Here is a 22,980-nt window from a genome sequence, read left to right on the forward strand (position 1 = left end):
ATGGACATTGCTTTTCACCTACCTTAAAGGGATGGCAGTTTGTAGGCAAACCCTTTCATGGAAGGTCCCTAGAACGTGCTGATCTAAACAGCTAACATCAGTCTTTCTAAATCAGTCATGTCATGGTTTCAGCCTAATTACTGGAATTGGTATTCCCGCTAAAGTCAGTAAATACCAGAAAGTAAGTTTTATTGCAAAACAGATTGTAGTTCCAGTAAAGATGCTGTACATGAACAGAAATGTGCTGGTTACAGATGTCCATCAGCCTCAATCCTAAGTGATAGAGATTATAAAACAAAGGGGGAGGGTGCCCACAGTAGTAAGGACAGATGCCCCTAGCAAGGCATCACAAATCAGAATCAAACCTAAATGTTCACAAACGGTATGCCGTGAGCACGCGGAATAAAATCAGACAGACTCAATTTTTAAAACTGCCCTAGGTGACACTCTTCTCCAGGAAAAAAATAAGTGGGGGGGGGGGGACTCCATTTTTAATCCAATGCCTGTTTGAAAGCCTTCATCTACAGCTCCACTATGCCTTGCATAGAGCAGGCACCCAGTGAGGCGAGCTCAATGAATCCTATAAATAGGAAGAGGAGAGAACATAATGCCTGTGCCTTCCTCCTGAATTCTTTTACTACAAAATTAAGTTTTTCATAAATGAACCTCAGGTATACCAAATTGGAATGATCCAATTCTTAGTTCAAGACATTGTCACTATGGGCTCATGCATAGTCTCATGTGAAAGCTTTTTGGGCATCTATTTAATAACCTAGTGAGCCCTTGTGAACACACTGCCTGACGCAAACCCTGGAACATTGCCAATGACTTCGATCAACCCGTGTGTCCCGGTTCCCACCTCCAATGCACGGGAGCCACTGTCCTGAAGTTTGTCTTTATCTATCATCCCCAGGCTTTTGAAAATGTGATTTTTATCATATATATGCCCAAATGATATATTGTTTAGTTGCTTTTTGAACTTTTTGGAAAAGATATCCTGTTGTCTGAGGTAGTCTCGCGCTTGCCATTGTCACTCAGAACTTCCTTCCCATGATTCACCAATGAATCTCCTTTTACAACAAAATAGATTTATCTTTAAATGTAAAAAGAAAAAAAAAATGCCCCAAAACCAAAACAACAAAAAACAAAACCTCCACCTAAAATGCTTATATATTCTCTCACTGTGAGTGGTAGGTCCCTGAATTTAGGCTATGTTAAATCACAAGACCACTTCCATTGAATAAAATCTAGAGTAAAACATCAGACTTTGACTCATTTATTCTCAGTAACTTCAAGGAAGGCTAACACAAGAATAACTGACCCATTAATGTTCATCTATGAGTCATGTTGCTATTTCCTAATATTTTCTACCAAGTTGTTACACGAGGTAGGCTACAAAAAATATTTTTACTTCAATATATGCTAAAACTTACTGTGCATATTTTTAGTATGATGCTCAACAATTTGATTCAGTGGATTTCTCCTGTTAGCCTCATATTTAGTCTTTCCAGATCATGAAAATCATCTCAGAAAGGTATTTCTTTTGCTATTTCTTGCTCAGACAGTAGCAAACACCTCTCAAAATGTTCTAGATAAGTTTTCTAGGCTCCACACTATAACAACTCAGAATTAAATTCCCTGGACTCTTTTGGGACTACTCATTGGAACTTAGTCTTTGAATCTTCTGAGACTTGGCCATTAATAATCTAAGCTGATTCTTTTACCCAGTAGTTACACAACTCATCACAGAGCTGCTGCATCAAATCAATCTGGCCCCAGAAGTCCACTCTGCAGGCCTGGAGGAAGCTGGGCAACTCCTCATTCTCCAGCTGGAAGATTTAGACCCTTACACACCACATCTCTCCTGCCAGGCTATTTGCACAGCAGCATGGAGTCCTGGTTTAAAAAAAAAATTAAGTTTCAGAAGCTGGTGTTGAAGTCCAGGCTGCATGAGAGATGAGTCGGAGACATCAGAAATAAAAATACAGGATGAATGGCTGGAAAAATCCAGACTCTAGTTCTTGCCCTGGTAATGCGTACAGGAAATTTCTAAAATGCTAAGCAGAGGCTGTGATGCTAGAAAGGTTTCTTCATTTCCCATGACCTCAAAGAGCAGTTGTAGTTAGGAAGCAACTTTGAAATGAATTATGCTCATTATATGATTGCACTCTTCTTGTGTGTTTGGCTAAGACACTTGCTGATCCTTCAGCGTTCTAGTGGGTGCCAGTGAGGACACAAAAGGAAGGAAGGAAACTAACATTTATTTCATGCCCAGCACTGTGTGAGATGCTTCTCCTTTACAGCTGGGGAAACTGGTGCTCAGATAAGTTACCTAACTGCCATGCTGTATAATAATGTCAGCACCAGGTCTGAATGCAAAGCCCATGTTCTTTCCATCATAGCACTGCCTACTCTTAAGGAATTTTAGAAGCTAACTGAGGAGAAAGGCACAAACAAAACAAAATAAAACAAAACACCTGAACCATAGTATGTTTATTGATGGCCAGGAAACTGGATTGGACCAGAATCGTCACTGGAATGAAGGGAGAGAGGTAGAATCCATAAGGAGAAATTCTGGTCCAGGGTTCAAGCTCAAGCTAATAACCATCAGAGAACAGAATACAGGCTTTAGTAGGATGGCTTTGTTAAAGACAGATTTTAGAGAAGCTGATCTGATTACAGCAGTCCAGATTTGATAGCTGTGGTCATAGAAATGGAGAGAAAGTGTCCCATAGGAGGGTCCTTTTTTTTTTAAAATCTCCACAGCTTGGCTAGAACATGGTACATGGTAAATAAAGATTTATTAAATGAAAAAATGGAGATATTGTGAAGGAGGGCATGGCAGAACTCAATAAATATATATATAGTCATTCAAAAAGATGGAGAGAATCATCATGCTGTTGGAAGAACTGGGAAAATGATACTATGAGCTAACGTACAGTGTCAGCTATTAGCTAGGTGTGGTTCTAAGGGCTTTTACATACATTAATTCAATTAACATACATAACAAGCCTAAGAATAGATACTATTATTATCCCCATTATACAGGTGAGGTACAGGGAAATTCTTTTTTTAACATTTTTAAAAAATTTTAATTCGATTAATTAACATATAATGTATTATTGGTTTCAGAGATGTCTGTGATTCATCAGTCTTATATAATACCCAGTGCTCATTACATCACATACCCTCCTTAATGTCCATCACCCAGTTACCCCATCCCTCCACCCCATTCTCCTCCAGCAACCCTCAGTTTGTTTCCTATGATTAAGAGTCTCTTATGGTTTGTCTTCCTCTCTGGTTCATCTTGTTTTATTTTTCCCGCTCTTCCCCTATGATCCTGTTTTGTTTCTTAAATTCCACATATCAGTGAGATCATATGATAACTGTCTTTCTCTGACTGACTTATTTCACATAGCATAATACACTCTAGTTCCATCCACATCGTTACAAATGGCAAGATTTCATTTTTTTGATGGCTGCATAAAATTCCATTGTGTGTGTATATATGTATATATAAATGTGTGTATATATATACATATATACATACATGTGTATATATATATACACATGTATATATATATATATACCACATCTACACATATATACATATACCATATATACACACACATATATATATATATATATATATATACCACATCTTCTTTATCCATTCATCTGTCAATGGACATCTGAGCTCTTTCCATAGTTTGGCTATTGTCGGACATTGCTGCTATAAACACTGGGGTGCAGGTGCCCCTTCGGATCATTACATTTGTATCTTTGGGGTAAATACCCAGTAGGAGGCACAGGGAGATTAATGTCTTGCCCAGATCGACATGGCTACTCAGTGGTAAAGCCAGGATTGGAACCGGGCAGTCAGGCCACTGTCTCCATCTGAATCTCAATGCATAAGACTTGATACATGAAGACTAGGACAGAAAAATTCTCTTCTCCTTTTGATAGGCTCCCAATGTAGACATTCAGAAGGGGGACAGATTTTATGGAAAGGGCCAAGACATATACATATATATGTGGTTATGCGAGTGTGCTATGCCTGCAATAAAAGTGAAATATTCTAGGGGTTTATTCAAATACTTCATAACTTCAACCAATACCCCAGAGCTGGGCACTGGTGAAAAGCAGCAGCTCACCACAAAGCACACTGTTCCTCCATCCTTCCACCGGTTAGGGCTTTTACTTGGTTAGGGTATGGAACACACTACACTGGCTATAGCTTTATGAATTGATTTGAATTGATCCCTAGTTTTGTTTATATGTTTTTCATGCCTGTCTTAGTCAGTTTGGGCTGCATTAACAAGTTACCATGGACTTGAACTATAAACATTAATTTCTCACCGTTCCAAAGGCTGGGAAGTCCAAGATCAAGATGCCAGCAGATTCAGTGTCTGTGGTGAGAACCCTCCTCCTGGAGCCTTCCTTCACCTACATAGAGAAGATAGAACCTCTTCTTTTTTTTTTTATTATGTTATGTTAATCCCCATACATTTATATCATTAGTTTTTGATGTAGTGTTCCATGATTCATTGTTTGCGTATAACACCCAGTGCTCCATGCAGAACGTGCCCTCTTTAATACCCATCACCAGGCTAACCCATCCCTCCCCCCTAGAACCCTCAGTTTGTTTCTCAGAGTCCATAGTCTCTCATTGTTCGTCTCCCCCTCTGATTCCCCCCCTTCATTCTTCCCCTTCTGCTATCTTGCAGGACTGTTGAATCACAGATCTGTACCTCTGAAGCAAATAATACATTATATGTTAAAAAAAAAGAAGAAGAAGAAGAAGATACAACCTCTTCTTTATCTCAGAGGCAGAGATAATCTCTCTTGTGTCTCTTCTTACTCATGAATGAATCCCATTCATTCGGGCTCCACCTTCATGACCTAATTATCTCCCAAAGACTTTGCCTGCAAATACAATCACATTGGGACTAGGGTTTCAACATATGATTTTGAGGGACACAAGTGTTCAGTCCATAGCAACCCGCAACTAAATTTCAAGACCTTCAAAGACAGAAATTGTTCCTTTTACTGCTTTGGGATCTTCAGTGCCTATGGCCATCCTGGGCACAGAGTGGGTACTTAATAAATACTTCTCTCATCCACTAAACGTTTTTGGAGCATAACCTAAAAAAGACTATTTTCAGTTATGCAACATCAACTCACCACATGGCAACTCTTTTCACCCACACTCTGCTGGTTGGAACAGTTAGAGTTAGGGAGAGCTATAAGAGAGTGAGGGATTTCTAAAACTGTGCAGGAGGGAACAGGTTAGAGCCCCAGTGATGCTACACTGAAATAATAAGAGATGCTTTGGCAGAAGCTATAGGGAACTGTTAGTAAAAACAAAACAAAACAAAACAAAAACAAACAAACAAAACCTAAACCCTCTCTCTTACATTGTCATTACTCTCATTTTTACCTTACGTATTGTCTGCAGCCTCACCTCTTCTTCCCTAGTAGACATATCTTGTTTGCCCAGCAGCACCCTTTTCTCTGTGGAACCTAAGTTCCCCTCTTCAGGTGGTCTCAATGGGGCTGTCAATGACATCTCCTCATTGCAGAAAGGTGCACTTGACCTATGACCATCAATCCCCCAGCAGGGCAAATTGGTGGCATGAAGCAGGGCCGATTACCTTCTTTCATGAGTTTTGCCAGGCCACCCGGCCACAGAGGATCTCTCCTTGAATCATAAATTGCAAGAATAGGCTTAAAGATGCCCTTAGCTATCTTCCCCACCATATCCAAAGACTGACTTCAGAATGAAGCCATCACACAGAGAAGGCTGAGTTGAAAGATGGGAAGAGAGATAGGTCCTGGTAGCTTTGGAGCTCCTACCTCATTCTGTGCTCAAGGCAGCACCACCCCTAGACTTCCCAGTTACATGGGCCAGAACTGCCCTTTCTTCTTGCTCTATTTGGAGCTGGAGTTCTGTTGCAACTCAAATAATTCCTCGACAAAAACCCTTCCTCCTTTTGCCACCCTTCCCTACCTGATTATTATTACCTGTCTCTCCTGGTTTCCTTCCCACCTCTGCTAGCACCTCTTCTAGCAGAGAAACTTCTCTAAGGGTAGAATTACATTTCATACCTATTTTAGGACCCAGCAGAATCTATAATAATGCTAGGCACACTCTGGTCAGTGCTGCTAAATGCAGACATTCCTCTTTATCTAGATCTGACATATTCTAGTTCGTATTAGAGTGAATTCTCCATGACGTGCCTCGGGGAAGATGTTTTCATCCCTGGGGCTGGGCATTAAGGGGGGTCCTTTTCATTATGGAACTTCCAACTTTTAGTTCTGATTTTATTTTATTTTTTTTAATTAGTTTTTTCCATTTCCTTTGCTGTCTCTTTATAGAACTCATACTTTAAAGACTTTGGGATCTTCTCAATGGCCCACTAATTCTATTACATTTTATTCCCTGTCACTATCTTTTTGTTCCACTTTCTGGGAGGCTACTAGAACTTATATTTTAGGTCTTCTGAGCCTTTCACTTCTGTCATCACAATTTTAATTTCTAAGTATTATTTTTGTTCTCAAAAGTTATTTTTATACATTTGGGGAATCGTGTGTTGCATGAATTGTATTTTGCTGAGGATCTCAAGGATAGATTTTAGGGAAAACCTTCATTTGCTCATGATTGTTTCTTTTGGGCTCTATCATTTATGTTGAAAGCTTTCCACAGGTTCTGAGGATCTGGGCTATTTGCTCACATTTAAGATGCAGGCCCATGATGCTTGGGCAGAGTTTGTCAAAGATGGGTCTCCCTGAAGCAAGACTGGCTGTCAGGTCCCCCAGAAATGAGTTTCCAAATACCAACAGAAAGGTGTCTGCTGGGCTGAGCCTGTGGGAGCTGAGTGGGGAAAAGAGCTAGGGGTGTAAGTGATCAGTTACAGATACAGTACCCTAACCTGCTGCTTTACCCCCTCTTTAGAATAAACCTCCTATCTCCTGCTTGTGTGCAGAGGCTGAAATCCAGGCTACATGTAGAAGATGAATCTGGGGACCTAAATACTTCTTCAACTGAACTTCAACCAACCTTCTGTGATGAGTGGTCCGGAAACCTCTCGTGCCGAGCCTTTGAAGGAAGTCTGTGGTGTAACTCAGGTGGATCGTCCACTCTCCCTACTGCTGGTTTAGGTTGTAGCTCTCTAAAGATTCTGCTAAGTGGACGTATGGCAAGGCACACTATGGAGCATAGCACACTGAAACCCATGGCTATCTCTGCCTGCCTTATTTTAGCTCTTTTATACTAATTTTATATTCTAATTATTCATGGCTGATATTTAGGAATACAATTGATTTTGGTATAAGCCTATATGCAGCTAAATTCATTTACTAGGTTTGTCTATTTAATTGTAGATAACTTTGAAGTTTCTCCATAGACACGCATGTTATCTGCAAATAATAATTCATTTCTTCTTTTACTGTTTCTATACTTTTAATATTTTTTTTCTTGCTCCATTGCACTATTAAGGACCTCCAGTTCAATATTAAAGTAGTGATGGCAGATATTCTTTTGTTCCCAATCTCCAGAGGAAAACTTTCAATATTTCAGCATTAAATATGATGTTTCCTATATATTATTACAGATAATCTTTTATCAAATTAAAGAGGTTCTTTACTATTCTTAGTCTGGTACATTTTTGCATTTTGGCTTCTTTTGTCTTTTGATCATAAATAGTTGTTGGATTTTATCAAATGCTTTCACTCCATCTATTGAAATTACAACATAATTTTTCCTTTTTATTCTATTAATATGTTGAATTACAAAGATCGATTTTTTTTAATATTAATGCAAACTGGCATTCCTAGAATAAACCAAATGTAGTCTTAATATATTATCTCTAAATAGTAGGGATTCAATTTGCTAATGTTTTGTTGGGATTGTTCATGAATCTTTCATGAAATCTATAATTTTTCTTTATTTTAATATACTTTTCAATTTTACTATAAAGGTTACAAGTAGGGGATAGGGAAGTGTTTCCTTAATTCTTTCTCTGGATGAGTTTGTATAAATTTGGTATTATTTCCTCTTTGACTATTTGTAAGAATTAATTGTTGAAGTTATCTGAACTAAATATTTCTTTGTGGAAAAACTTCTAATTATACAGTCAATTTATTTAATAACAGCTATTCATATTTTCTAATTTTTAGTGTCAGTATTGGTAATTTTTGTGGGGGATTTTGTCTTTTTCATCTAATTCTTTTAATGTATTGACATAAAATTTTTCATAATATCTGTATCTATACATATTTTATGTAGGAAGGATCTGTAGCATCCCCTTTCCCATTCTTGATATTGGTAAATTGCTCCTTGTCATTTTTTTTTTCTTTATCAGTTTTATTATATGCCAAATAACTGTATTAGTTTTTCTAAATAATCAACTTTTGGCTTTGTTGTTTTCATTAATATACATTTGTTTCTTATTTCAGGACCCTTCATTCATATCTTGATTTATTTCTTTTTATTGTTTTGATAAACTTTTAATTAGATATTTAGACCATTTAGATTTAATGTAATTACTGATATGTATGGGTTTATATCTACTATCTTACTATTGTATCCTTTTTGGTTCATTCATTTTGCCAATTTTCTCTTCTCTCCTTGAGTTTAATTTTCTGGTCTTTTTTCCTAACTTCTTGAGATAGTTACTTAAAGTATTGTTTCTCAGCCTTTCTTTATTTCTAATACATACCTTTAAGACCCTACATTTTCATCTAGGCATAGCTGTAGCTGCATTACTCAAGTTTGAATATATTATATTTTAATTATTCTATTCGAAATTATTCCTAAATTCTGATGTGATTTCTTTGATCATGGGTTGCTTTGAGAAGCATATTGCTTAATTTTAGAACATTTGGTGAATTTTCTAGTCATCCTTTTTATCTTCATTTCTAGCTTAATGCCTGGTTAATAAATTCTATGATGAGAGAACATACTCTAAACTCAAAACTTTGAAATTTGGTAAGACTTGCTTTATGGCCCAGCAGATATTCAGTTATTGTCAAAGTTCCTTGAGTATTTTGCTGCTTTGTGTAGTGTTATATATATATGTGAATTAAGTGCAACTTATTAATCATGCTGTTCAGGTATGATATATTTTAATTTTTTAGCTTGTTTTATCAATACTGAGAGAGATGTATTAAAATCTCCCACTATGATAGTGAATTTGATTATTTCTTCTTGTAGTACTATCAATTTTTGACTTACACATTTTGAAATTATGCTATTAGATGCTTACAAATTTAGAATAATTGTTATATCTTCCTAATTGATGGTTTTTTATCTTCAAGAAATATCTCCCTTAATCTCTAATAATACTTTCTCAAGTCTACCTTTCTTTATACTTAAGGTGTGTCTTTTGTAAGTAATTTATAGTTGGGCCTTGTTTTTTAAAAAATCCAGTCTATTAATTAGAATATTTAGACCATTAATAATTAACATGTGGGTTTCTATCACTTTGCTATGCATTTTCTTTTTGCTCACTTATTTTATATCACTTTTCTGTTGCTTTTTTTCTTTATTTTGAATTAATCAGATGTTTATTTTTCTCCTGATAATTATATATTCACTTACTGGTTGTTATTGATTTCTCTAGAGATTATAATAGGCATGTTTAAATTATTAGAGTCCAATATAATTGAATGTTCTTGCCACCTTCCAAACAGTGCTAGGACCTTAGAAAAACTTAACTCCATTTATCCTCTTCTCTCTTTTGTGTTATTATTGTAATGCATTTCGTTTTTAGGTATAGTATATGTATAGCATTAGATTTTTAGGTATTATAGGTAAAATCTGTTTATTTCTTCTTATTTTAAAAATCTTCTATTCCTTTCTATTTCTCTTAAGGTTTCATCCTTTGTGTTAACTGCTATGGTGCTCTTTCTAGTTTAGTGTTTGCTTTTAAAATTATCTTTTACTTTTAATTATTTCTTGATTTCTGTCAGTTCATTTCTAAATTTTTTTCATTCTGACTTATGTTGTTCTTTCAGCTCTTCTAATATGTTCTCAATTTTTAAAAAAATTTTAAAAATAGTATATTATAATTTTTTTTCTGTTTTTAAATGTGTATGTAATATTTAACTTTAATAATTTACTGTCTCCCATTTTAATGTGAATTTAGTTTTCATGAACTTTTATAAAGAAGCAAACTTTAAGATAGATTTCACAGAGTTTCTTTTCATGTTCTTGTGTACTATTAGAAAAAAAAATCTCATTTTGAGATTCCTGAACTCTGTTTTCCTCCCCCATTTTTATCTGGACCTTCTCTTTCCTCCATCTCTGTTATCTCTGTCCTCAGCTTTTATTCAGATCTAATTTTTTTCTCCTCAGTGTAGGATTCTGTCATGAATAGAATCATGACTAGTCCATTTTGAGAGTTCACAAGGGCTGGCCTGCTCCATCCCTCCAGTCTTTATCACCAGACTCTTTATGCTGCTATTGGATTGGGCAAAATCTCTCCTGGTTTCTCAAATTGGTATGCTGCACTTTTCATGAATATCTGTTGGTTATGTGGGGACTCTCTTGTTCTCAGATCTGACAGATGTCTGGTGCTTCCCTATGCTTCCCCTCACACGGAAGCTGCTAACTGGTAGGTCTTGTTGCTATTGGTAATATGTTATCATATTCTTATATTTTGGAGTTAATAGGGATATTCTGTCACCCTTCTGTGTTGTTTGTGGGTTGTTTTTTTTTTTTTTTTTATGTTGCTCTCTAGTTGTCTATCTCTTTTAATGTGGTAGTTGGGAAGATCCAAGACTTATGTTGCCACCTCTGCCCCAATCATCTCAGATTTCCTCTAAATAATTTAATAGCTTAAATGTTTTTATTCTCTGAAGTCCTTGTGAATTACATGGAAAGTTCCCTTAATTTGGAAACTTACAAACATTTTTATAATATCTAGATTTATTACAGGACAAACTTTATTGCCTTGGGAAAATTTATAAAATGAATCCACAGTAATTCATAGTTAATTCGCAATCCACAAATTAGAAATTACTACCCAAAATGCGTTTTTAAATAAATCATATAGTTCTTTTACTCCGCTGTGCAGATATCTACTTCTATTCCTCTGAACTGACATGGGCAGCACTCAGAGAGACAGGTGAGCCAGATCTTCCCTCTGCCCCACAATGAAGAGAGTTCAGGAGTAGGAGGAGAGCCCTTCCTATCTGGTGCAGCCTTTGAAGTCTGGCACAGGGGTTTTGCTAAAGCTCACCAAACAGGGGATACTTTTCACAAAAGCTAGAAAATGCAGGTTGCAAAGTTTTTCCAGGCTGCTAATGCAAAGAAGACGTGGAATACACTAGTTAGGCAAAACAGACCGTCTGGTCAAGATGGCAGAAAAACTGAATTGGGGCGGTGATTGGCAGTACTAATAGCCAGTGATGGAGGCCATGGACAATTCCTTTTTCCCAGGGTTCTAGCTTTTCCTGCTCAGAGGTTTTCCTGCCTTTCACTGCTGACCACTTTTATAAATCCCTATGCTCAGTACATGTTAACATCCTCACCTGTGGAAGGTAATCTTTGTAAATTTGAAGGCTGCTTGTATTAATGGTAGTTATGCCAAGTATGGAACATATAAACAAGCACCAGTGGTAATAGAACATTCTTTAAAAGGTTAGTTCCTAAATATTCTATGTTTTTTTCTAAGACCTATAATTGCATTATCTATGCTTTCTTTAGGAGATTGCTTCAGAAATAAATGTGTCTTTAAAATACTATATCTGGAGCTGGAATCATGCTCTCCCTCCCCTCTCTCCTGAGTCCCAGGAGGCTGAGGCAATATCAGTAATGGAGATACTCAGATATGGGCAAGATACACATTGAACAAGTCCCATGAAGGAAAGCTTGTTTGCTGTGTCCCTATGCTCTTCAAAGTCAACCAGGATGATGGCAAAGGGCAACTGTCTTACAACCCCTTACTTTAGTGCAGAAAAAGGCCTTCAGTGGTCAGAATTACTCACTTTACACAAGGTAATCATCAAAACATTTCTGAATACCATAATTCACCATGATAGAGACTGTGTTATTAGAGAAAATAAAATTATTAAGCTACAATAAGAGGTCAGGCTGCCCAGTATTAAACATGTCATAAGAATGCAGATGTTGTAGTTACCTGAACTTCCTGTTTCAAATAAAAATCAAGTATAAGCTTTTCCTGTTACATGAACAATCATGTAATCTTCTAAAGGTGGCTTTTACAACATGAAAGATTCAACATTTTCTAGTACATATTAGGAACATTCTTAAATTGAATCTTTCCTTTTATCTACTCTTTCTGAAAGCTGCTTCTTTGGGGACAGATGAGCGTAGTAGGCAGGTATTGGTTGACCGCTGCTTTATAGAAAACATTCAATTTGCTAACCACTTTTCAATAAGCATTTCTTCACCACCTACTACGTGCTGAGCACAGTGAGTAAGACAAAATGAGTCAAAGATCGAGAATATGCCTTTCAGAAGAATATACACTTGTTAGGAAAACAGCAAATGCTAAAACAAAAAAACAAAAAAAAAGTAAGACAAGACAGAATATGGAATAGAAATACTAAATGCCATGGGAGAGATTGCAATCAAGAGACAAGGAAGGTTAGGAGGGGCCTGGAGCTTAGCAAGAAGGTAGAGAAACCATTCTGAGCAAAATGCCAGAAGGTAAAAAAGCATGGCAGGTATAGGACAGGATGAAGAGCCTCAGGAAATAAGGTTATTCCCATGAGGAAAGGTCAGATGATAAGAAAGTTTCGATTTCAGGGGCTCCTGGGTGGCTCAGTCAGTTAAGCGTCTAACTTCAGCTCAGGTCATGATTTCACGGTCCTGAGATCGAACCCCACACTGCTTCGGGCTCCATGCTCAATGAGGAGTCTGCTTGTCCCTTTCACTCTGCCCCTGTCCCCGCTTGTGCGCACTTTCTCTCCCTCTCTCTCAAATAAATAAATAAAATCTTTAAAAAGAAAAAGTTTCGATTCCATCAAAAGGGATTTTTCAGTTGATCTCATAAACAATGGAGTCACGGTAGTAAAAAGGAACCATGCAAGTGGGCGGCGGGGGCACATAGAATACACTCAGAGATTAAACATCAGCAAACATGAACATTTAGAGCAGGGCTTTTGCAGTAATACACCCATTACATGAGCAGAGTCTATGGTAGAGTCCATGGGCTAGAATGAAAAACCAAAACTGGGCTGATTGATGACAAGATTGAAAGAAAATAAAATGCTGAAGATCAGGCCCTAGGACGGGGCCTGATAGAGTTAAACAGTGGTTATTCAGTGCGTGGTGTCTGAATAGGTGGCTAATAAGTAAATCTCAGATTCTGAGCCTGGGCAACTGAGACACTGACAGACAATAAATAAGAGACAATGGTGTCACCAACACCCTCACACTGGCTCCGTGGAGACCACGCAAAATTGAAATTATGATCACTCAAGGTCAGTTCATTTAATTCAGTAAATCCAGTTTTAAAAAATCCAACTGGTTAGTTTAAGGATACATAAGAGGGACAGCTAGCTTTTCCATAGTTCCCTTCTTGCCCACTCATTTTTGATGTCGTGGAGACCTAGACCCATAAACGAAGAAGGATCGAGCCATATGAGGGCCTGTGGAATATGCTAACCTTTCCTACATTTTTTTTCTTGTACAGAAAAGATTGCTGACTAAGCTGACTATACTCTCAATGAATAAATACTTTCTGTAGGATCATTTGCCAAGTCCAAAACGAAAGAGGACTTCTCACGGAGCAACAAACAGCTTTTCCTAAACACATTAAGCCATTTCCACCAGGGCAGTTCAGCTCACCCTTCACCAGCCTGCTGAAGAGCCGTCACTCCCTCTCTTTTCCTGCTCCTGGTTTTAAATCATTTCTTTATTGTTATTCCCTTGGCTCAAAGCTCCCATAATTGCTTTTTCCTTAAGCACAGAGACATGGAAAATCAGAGCAATAATAACAATGGCACAGTGCTGCTGGTGCGAAGGATGGGCAGACAAACGGGCAGCCCCACAATCTTATCTCGGCACGGAAGTCACAGACCAAAGCCTCCTTGCACTTCTAAGCTCTGTTTTATTTTCAAGCCTATCAACTGGCAGTGGTTCCTTGAAAAGGAGTATTTTTGCATGAAAGTCAAAACAAGCAATATTTAGTCTGAGACTAGAAGAGATCATTAATAATTGGATGCTTCCTGCCTAGTTCCAGGTTGGTAGCGCCTCGGAGGTGTTTATTCCTGGATCCATTGTTTTTATGTAGTTACTGTATCTTCTAATTAAAAAACTTCAGAAGGGGAGGATTTGAAAGCTATGAACGTGCTGCCACCTTGAAGATTCTTCCTGTCCGTTTGGAGATTTACCTTTACCAAGCAAGGGTAGATTCGTGGTGGTCTCATTTTATTCTGGGAAGAAACTGAACTAACTTGTAGCTCTCCAGTTTGGGATTTTGCAGAACCTGGGGCAAGCATCCTGATGGACGATGACGCTGTACGCTCTTCAGCCGTAAGTTTTCGCATCAGGTGCCACAGGCAGCGGTCAGAAGCAGCCTTTCGCACTGTCCTTGCTGGTGACCGCTTAGACTCACAGGAACCTTATCATCCAACTCCCTCTTCTTGCCCCACCTCCACCTCCCACAAGCACTATAAAATACTGGAGAAAATAAAAAGATAGGATTCTATTTCATTGAGGTTTAAAACAACATAAAACGAACAAATAACTTAAAATACAGATTTAATTATGGAAAAAAACTACAAAACCCTCACCTCTCCAACTCTCCCAAATGCTGTCAATTCTTTCAGCATTAATGCCTTAACGATGACAGTGGTGCCCTAAAAATGCTCTGCTCAGAAAATAGAGGAGTTAGGGATGGATGGGATCCCACTCCTAAATTTATAATAAGGGGCAGGGTGGCTGCCAAGTTCATTACCTTCTCCAAATGAAGAGACAATGAAGTGTGTTACCAAAGGTATCCTCTATCAACCAGTCCCCATTTGATGAGATTTAGTTCTATGTATGTTAGATTGATGTATTCTTTAAAAAATAAACCTAAACAGTAGACTGTTCATTTGGGGGATCGTTCTGTATTTCTTGGCTTTCAGAAACGCTTCTCATTAAACCTTTAGTACATTCCGCATGAATCCTTTAGAACATGTTTACCAAGATGCCTGCTTCCAGCATGCTGAGGAAGAGAAGACTTGAACTTCTATTGAACCTGAGGCTCCGGCACAATTCTGGGGCAAAAGTGGTTCTATTTCCCCATTAAAAAGCTTTCATTTGTAAGCCACAGATGAAATTTCATCTGCTTTGCATCAGTCTAGTTTTAACTTGAGAGAACTTGGCACCATAAGCCTAAACCCTATTATTGGTGTTCCCCTTCTGAGGGGAAATAATACATTTACGGCTTGGTTTTTGTTTATTTTGTTTTTGTTTAAAAAAAATTAAACACAGTGGTGCCCTCACATTTTTCACCTCTCATTCGAAGCTTATTATTCTGGGCTCCTCTCCACTGAGCATCCCTGGAATGACAGCCATATGTGGTTTTTGGTCCTTGTGTACATTGCCAAGCAACCTGGAGCTCTTTTGGCACCTACACACGCCCTCCTGGATTGCTGAGTCCACTTACATACAAAACACTATTTTATACATGGGAAAATAAAATGGCCCATTTTAAGTTTTCCCTTAGAAAATATAATCATGGGACAAATAAGCTTTCTCCTTCTCCATGTTCTTATACTACAAAGGTGCTACTCAGGAGGTACTTATTAGACCCATGAAATGCAGTTTAATGTAAGGGGCCCGGAATCATCCTGATTGGATGTTGAGAGCCACGTGGGGGACTCTGTTAGGATGGATCGCTGCAGGGCACATCCGCTCAATAATAAGATTTTTGAGGACAGGAGCCGGTCTCATGCATTTGGAGAATATGTATTTCTTGGAAAAGGATACAGAAGAATGAGAGAGAAAAAGGAGAAAAGAAAGAGTGCCACTTGCTGGGAAGTGGTGGGGGGCTACCATAATCCCCGTTGCTCAGAGAGTCCCAGGCACTGAGGAGGGGCCGGCCAGTGGGGCCTGTCTTAATCCCTTGCATAGAGTGACAGCCCCCAGAATTCACCACTTCCATTTCTCCACGTACAGAATGCAGTAGGAATGGCAAAATGATTGGGCAAGCAACTGGAATAAGCCCCCATTTCATTCTGGCAGGGATTTCTTTACCTTCTTCTTTTGGCTAGGTTTTATCTTCCTGAACCAAGTTCTTGTCACTTAGCTGTTCTTAGCTTTTAACACTTGTCAATTAGCTCTTATCATCAAAATAAATATCTGATTCAACATTGATTCTTCCGGTAGAGAGACATGGTTTGGCCATAAAGTCCTTAGCTGAAATGAATAGATTTTATCAAATAACAGAAAGAGGGCAAATCTTTGCAAAAATATAGCATAGACGTTTTTCCCTCAAATAAAATTTGAAAAGCAAAACGTTCAACTCGTTCTGCAAAGTTAAAAATAAAGGAAGGGGAAAATGCAACCACCGAACTTCTTGGCAGATGAAGTCACACGATATAACGGATAGTATGACTCACATTCCAAACTGTTATCATGTCCCAATATTAAAAGCACTTTTTAAAATACCTTAATATTTAACTCAGTGATAAACTCAATTACATGTTATTCATTCTATATCTTTTCTTCATGTGAAAACAGAAATAAAATGTGCCTTACAGTGTAACCACGGATATGGATAGCTAGAATTATGAGAATTTCAAGATGAACAGCTCACTTAATCCTATGAATTTATGTCACTACACTTAGATTATAATAACATAATAATGGTTAGTGTAACCAGGTATTGTGTTAGAAGCTTTGGATCTACCATCTCATTTAGTCCTCCTAGCACTATGAGGAAGTCGCTATTATAATTCCATTTTATTCTGACACTCAACCAGAGGATACAACTTCCCAGAGTGAAACAATAGCAAATGGCAAATTAAAATTCAGACAGCTGGAGTCCAACACCAGAAACCACCCTGTGAGCAACCGCACAGTAAAGATCATCCTGTTATAATCATTCACTTATTCTAGTTCCATTTCAAGATTCTTATTTACAGTGACTATTAACCTGAGCTCGCGTTGTCCTTGGAGGAGTGACTTTTGGCATCTACTACGCCTAAATTCACTTAGGGAAGTTCTAAAAGAATCTGCTCAGTTTTTTTTTTTTCCCCTAAGTTACAGTGAATAAAGAAAGACTCACCTAAACCATCAAATCTATAAAATGTCAAAAGAATTTGATTTTTAAAAAAGCCATGTCTGTGAGAGACGATGACTCTGAAAAACAAACTGGGGGTTCTGGAGGGGAGGGGGGTGGGGGATGGGTTAGCCTGGTGATGGGTATTAAAGAGGGCACGTACTGAATGGAGCGCTGGGTGTTATGTACAAACAATGAATCATGGAACACTACATCAAAAACTAATGATGTAATGTATGGTGATTAACATAACAATAAAATTTTTTTTTAAAAAGCCATGTCCGCAGTACAGTTTTTGGGTCTAAAAGAAGACCAAGTGAAAAAACCGGCAGTTGAACGATGTGTTCATTCTGTCACTCTGTTAAAAGCTTACAACTCAAAACCCAAAAAAAGCTTCAGGAAGAAACTAGTAAACTTGTTTGTAGTTTTATAATACTGGCAACAGCTAACAGCCTCCAGCGTTAGAACTGATGCTCATTAGGAAGAGATCCCTAGAACATTGTTTTATTGGTAATGACTGTATGTCCCTTATTATCATCACATGAAGAACAAAGGGAGCTGCATAAACCCAATGTTCTCGACTTACTCATATGGATCATCACAGCCTCCATCTACCTATGAATTTGTAACACGTGTTCCAATTAATGAGCAGCGTTGCACTGTGCCTTTTACAGATTTATCATTCACTGTAGATGTTAACTACCACAACGAAGCAAGAGAGAGGGTTGAAAGAGTTCCAAAAAATTTTTCACGGTTCACATAGCAGACAGGCATGTGCAAGGTCAATTTACAACAGAGGGCAGAGGTTGCAGTAAGAGCCTTTCCCTTCATTTTACCTAAAAAATCAGCACGGTGGAATTAGAAAGTCATTTTAATGACCTCATTAAAAACTTTACTTGGTAAATAGAGGCATACAATGTACTTTAGTTTTTTCTGTAACTAAAATAAATAATAAATAAAACTCCTTAGAAATTTTGTGATGGCACAATAAAAGTCAAATTTATGAGGCTTTTTTCACCTCCAAATGATCCATCTAATGCTTTCTCCTCACCTCCCTAGGTATTAAAGGGAAGGTCTGCAGATTTTCCATGAGGAAAAAAACAAAAGGATCTTGATACTCTTCAAAAGTAAGACAACATTTAAATGCAGACTGCTCACGTTGTTTTCCTTTCATATACATAAAAGCATATATATATATATATTTCCATTACACAGTGACTCCATTCCTACATTTCCTACAAAACCCAGAGAAACATCAACCCTTCCATGCTTTCTCAATATTCCTTGGCTTCAAGTGGCTTACAGTACTTTTCCTATTCCCCTAAAGCCCTTGGAGAGTTTGACAACAGTTTCACCAACCGGAATTTTAAATATCAAATTTGTGAAGATCATGATATTATTTATAGACTATGGATAAAATGTTTCTGAAACATTTTCCTACCTTTAAAATCAGATGAATGCAGTCTAATTTTAAATTATATTTGGTCAAGAGTGCTTTTGTTGCTTGGGATTTTTATTTATGGTCTAGGATGTGGCCATAGTTTGAATAAGATTCCTTGCCTATGAGGAGCTTGGCCTGATGAAAGGGATAAATCACCTCTTATTCATGATGCTGCATACAACATGACATAAGCCACCTTCCTGCTTATTCTGGGCACTTCATTATTCCCATTGCTGTCAGCCTCCTTGGTAATCCTATTTTAGAAACCTGAACAAACTTGAAGAGTCACAGAGCACTGAGACACTCTTTTCCTGAAAGGTAGTTGGATAAGCCACCTCTTCTCTCAGACAAGTATAAGTAACTTGGCTTATTCATACACTTAACTTGGTCATTTTTAACCATTTTTAGACAAGCAAGCCCGCCTTCCCTTTCCTGGGATTTGAGGGTACATTTTCTCACATGTTTGCCCTGGTTCATTCATCAAAGCGTTTTCCTTTCTAACAAAAGGCCATCACCTTGTTCCAGCTTCTTTACCCATGACCTGAGTCTTCCGTAAGGAATGATTCCTGGGCTGTTCAAAGGGGCGGTCTGTCTCACACATCATCGTGAAGAACTCTTCTAACTGGAAGCTATCTTTGAAATCCTCATTCTAAAAGAACTGTATTTTAGAAAATAGCCAACAGTAATTTTCACTACTATGTTTTACTAAAAAGAAGTCTTCCAGCCTACATGATAAAAACAAAGAGAGAAACAACTTCCTCCCCTCCGAAGACACAGGTTAGCCATGACGGTGAGAGGCAGTGGGCTAAGGCAGAAAGAGCCCCTGAGTAGGACACTGGCTGCCTCCTAGACTTGGTGACCTTGCACAAGCATTGAACTACTCTGGGCCTCGGTTTCCTCTTCTAAAAAAAATGAGGATCTATGCTAGGTGAACCCTAAAACTCTGTCCAGTCTGATCTATGAATATCATAGCTTTATAAACACAACAGATGGCACAAGTTTTGATATTTGGCAGTCTCTCATGCACACGTCCTTATTTCACGTCTTTATTCCCCAGTAACTCCTCTCCTGTACTTCTTGTCTGGTAACTAGACCATGCAGGTAAATCCAATTAGGGGCAGACCTTCTCTTTGGGCACCAGCAGAGCAACCAACTGCTGATCATTAGAGACCCTCCACATCTAGCTAGTTCTACAAAAACTAATTAGAGCGCTTACATCAGGATTTTTAACAAAAAGATGTTGTCTTTGAATAAGCCCAAAGTGATATGGACAAAACGATAAGCAGCTTTATTAGACACTGAATAAAACACTAAACAAATCACAGTACCTGTAAGTAAGCCAGCAGTTGGCAGCCACACTTTTTTTCCCCATACATCCTTCCCATCTTCTTCATGAGAACCTCATGAGTTGTATCGCAGGCTGGGTTTCCAAGACACTGGCCGTCTGTGATGCTAGGAATGCCAAGGACACAGCAGAGCCTAGCTCCACAGAGATTTCTCAGTTCCCAAACTGCATGATTATTGTTGGAGGTATTTGTGGAAAATTCTTCTAACTTTGTTCTTCTGCCTCTTCCTTCTACCCTGTTTATATGGTGCTGACTCCTATTTTATCTCCCCCTCTGGACTCCAGCTTTCTGAGACAGCCTTCCCCACACTCTGCACGACCCTTCCCTGGACAGTGTGGCTACTTCGGCTCTCTGCCTACACTTTTCTCCAATATGAGTGGCCAATCATCTATAAAACGAGAAGCTACACTAGGTAATCGATAAAACCCAACCAGCCTGCTTACATGGGTAGCCATTTGGAGTCGTCTACAGAGATTCTTCCATCCTTGGTTCTTGGAACATACTCAAGAGGAGAGGCCACTCACCACTCAGATGATTTGATGGACAAATGTTGGGGACATGCCAGCATGGGGGAAAAAAAGATGCCTCTTGGAAGCCAGAGAGTTTGTCTGTAATTCATTTTTCTTCATTTTAAAGCATTCCCAGACCTTATCAAATTCCATGAGCTCTTAACCCCTTCCTTACCAGTATATTTATATATAATAAAATAATAAAATAAAATTATATAAAAATATAATTTATATATAATAACTATAAGCAATGTTTCTATGTGCCAGACACTATACTGAGTGCTTTTATTCATCCTCACAACCACTTTTTGAGGAAAGTATCATTATTATACCCATTTCACAGATGGGGAAAATGTGGCTCAGATTGGTTAAGTAATTTGCCCAACATCACATAGTAGGAAATAGCAAAGCTGGGTTTTGAAATCAGGCAACCTGGCCTTAGGACCTACACCCTCAAACTCTTTGCACTCTCCTGCCTCTCCACATGGGCTTCAGATGCACAACAATTTGGTTGGAATCATGTGCGTATGTCATGGAGAGGGAAGGGTTGAAATGGTTTAATTCCATGGAATATCAAGTAATTACCTGGATCCTCTTCCCTCTTTCAAAACAACTGCTTGTCAAAAGCCCAGCTTATTTAATTTATTGGTTCCTATAAATCTTAAGTTGGCAGATCTGCTCTTCCAAAATTATACACCCTGATTTGGCCTGGGAAACAAAGATTGTCATCTGGTTTGGGATGGGTACAGCCACTTTAAGAGGGTGCCATGTGAATAACAAGAAACATAAGCAATAGAGAGAGTAGGAAGGGACTTGATCTTTTGTTATACAAAAGAAAACTGAGGCCCAGAAAAATGAGGGGACCTGTCTGGGTTCAGAAAGTCTGTTAGGGATAGAACAGAATTAGAATCACCAATTTCTCTTTTAGACTTCTTTCTAGAAATGGATGGTGCTTCTTATTTGGTAAATTATCTAAAATAAATGCCACAGCCTTGCTACTGTCAATGGGCTTATATTTTTGATAACATTGTGTATGTTTTCCTTTCTTTCTCCCATCAGTGTCCAAGGGAAAAGAAAATGTCAATAAGAAACTAGCAACCATAGCCACTGTACCTCTTCTCTCACCCCAATACTGAGGAAGCAGTTCCTCTACCCCTATTCCTGGGCCAGAGGGGCATGGCAGAAACTGGGGCGGGGGATATGATGAAGAAAGCAAAGCCAGATTCAACACCTGTGACCTGGCAATTGTTTAATCCAGTCATATTCATGGTGCATTTCCTTAGAAATTCTCTTCAATCTTACCAGACCTTTTAAATTATTTAACCTTCCTGGAGTTGAATCAGGAGAGAAAGGTATTTTTTCTTTAAATACTCCCTCTGTCCCCAAATCCTGAGTCTCAGATATGTAAATAACCTAATTCAATTATTAGACCTTCTTTCATGCCCTCTTGGAATCCTTTCCAAAGTATTTGTCAATGGAAAAGACTTTATTCAGGAAATTTAATAATTTACTCTTTTACTCAGTTTAGGTTCCCCATAACATTCAGCTTGCTTGTAGCTTTTACTTGCTATGTCACTGAATCAAGCTCTGCTTCTATCTGACCTTTCAGCTCAAACTTCAGCCCCCAAATTATTGTAGTGCACATGTCTCCATGGCCCATTTCCTGTGAGAGAAAATCTGGCCAATCAGTGAATTGATAGGCCTTGGATGATGTATCCATCCCTTGTTCAAGGGCCATAGGGATCAGAAGAGCAACAAGCCTGCCTTTCTATTACATAGTCATCAGGGGACTCTTAAACAACGCTAATAAATTCAGTGAAGTTCAACAAAAAGTATAAAGACATCAAGCTGAAATGAAGAAAAAGACATGGGTAGCATTAGAATGTTCAACCCCTTTTGCTGGAATAAGATCAATCCCAATCTATATAAAGCCAGATAGTCTGTTCAAAGTGTGACAGCAATTTATGCAAAGAGAAGTATTATAGAAACTCTCCAATTTTTTTTTTACCTCATGGGATTTTACTGTGTTTAAATACAAAAAGGAAGGACAGGAAGCATTTTCTCAGTTTGAAGTTCAGAGAGAGAAAAGGACCATGTGGCTTTAGCAGTATAGAGACAGCTCCATTGCTTCCTGAGGACTGGCATTTCCCAGCTCCCATCGTGGAGGTTATAGTCTCTTCCTTTGAGTTCCTTAAGCTATTCCTGTAGTCTTTAACTTATTCCCCTTAAGTCAAGTAGTCTTGTGGAGTTCTTTTTTTTCTTTTTAACCAAACTAACTAGCAAGTCTACATGAGCATCCATATTCAAAATCTTACTTATTTGTTTAATTGTTCTTTCACTAAAATGGTGAAACACAGGAGTCTCGACTGGAAAGAGAGTTGAATGCTTCCATAATCTGAAAGGTTGTCTGTGTGTGGAATCAGATTAATTAGCAATATGGT

The sequence above is a fragment of the Phoca vitulina genome, unplaced genomic scaffold, assembly GCF_004348235.1.
Source record: "Phoca vitulina isolate PV1807 unplaced genomic scaffold, GSC_HSeal_1.0 scaffold9, whole genome shotgun sequence".
In the NCBI taxonomy this organism is placed as follows: Eukaryota; Metazoa; Chordata; class Mammalia; order Carnivora; family Phocidae; genus Phoca; species Phoca vitulina.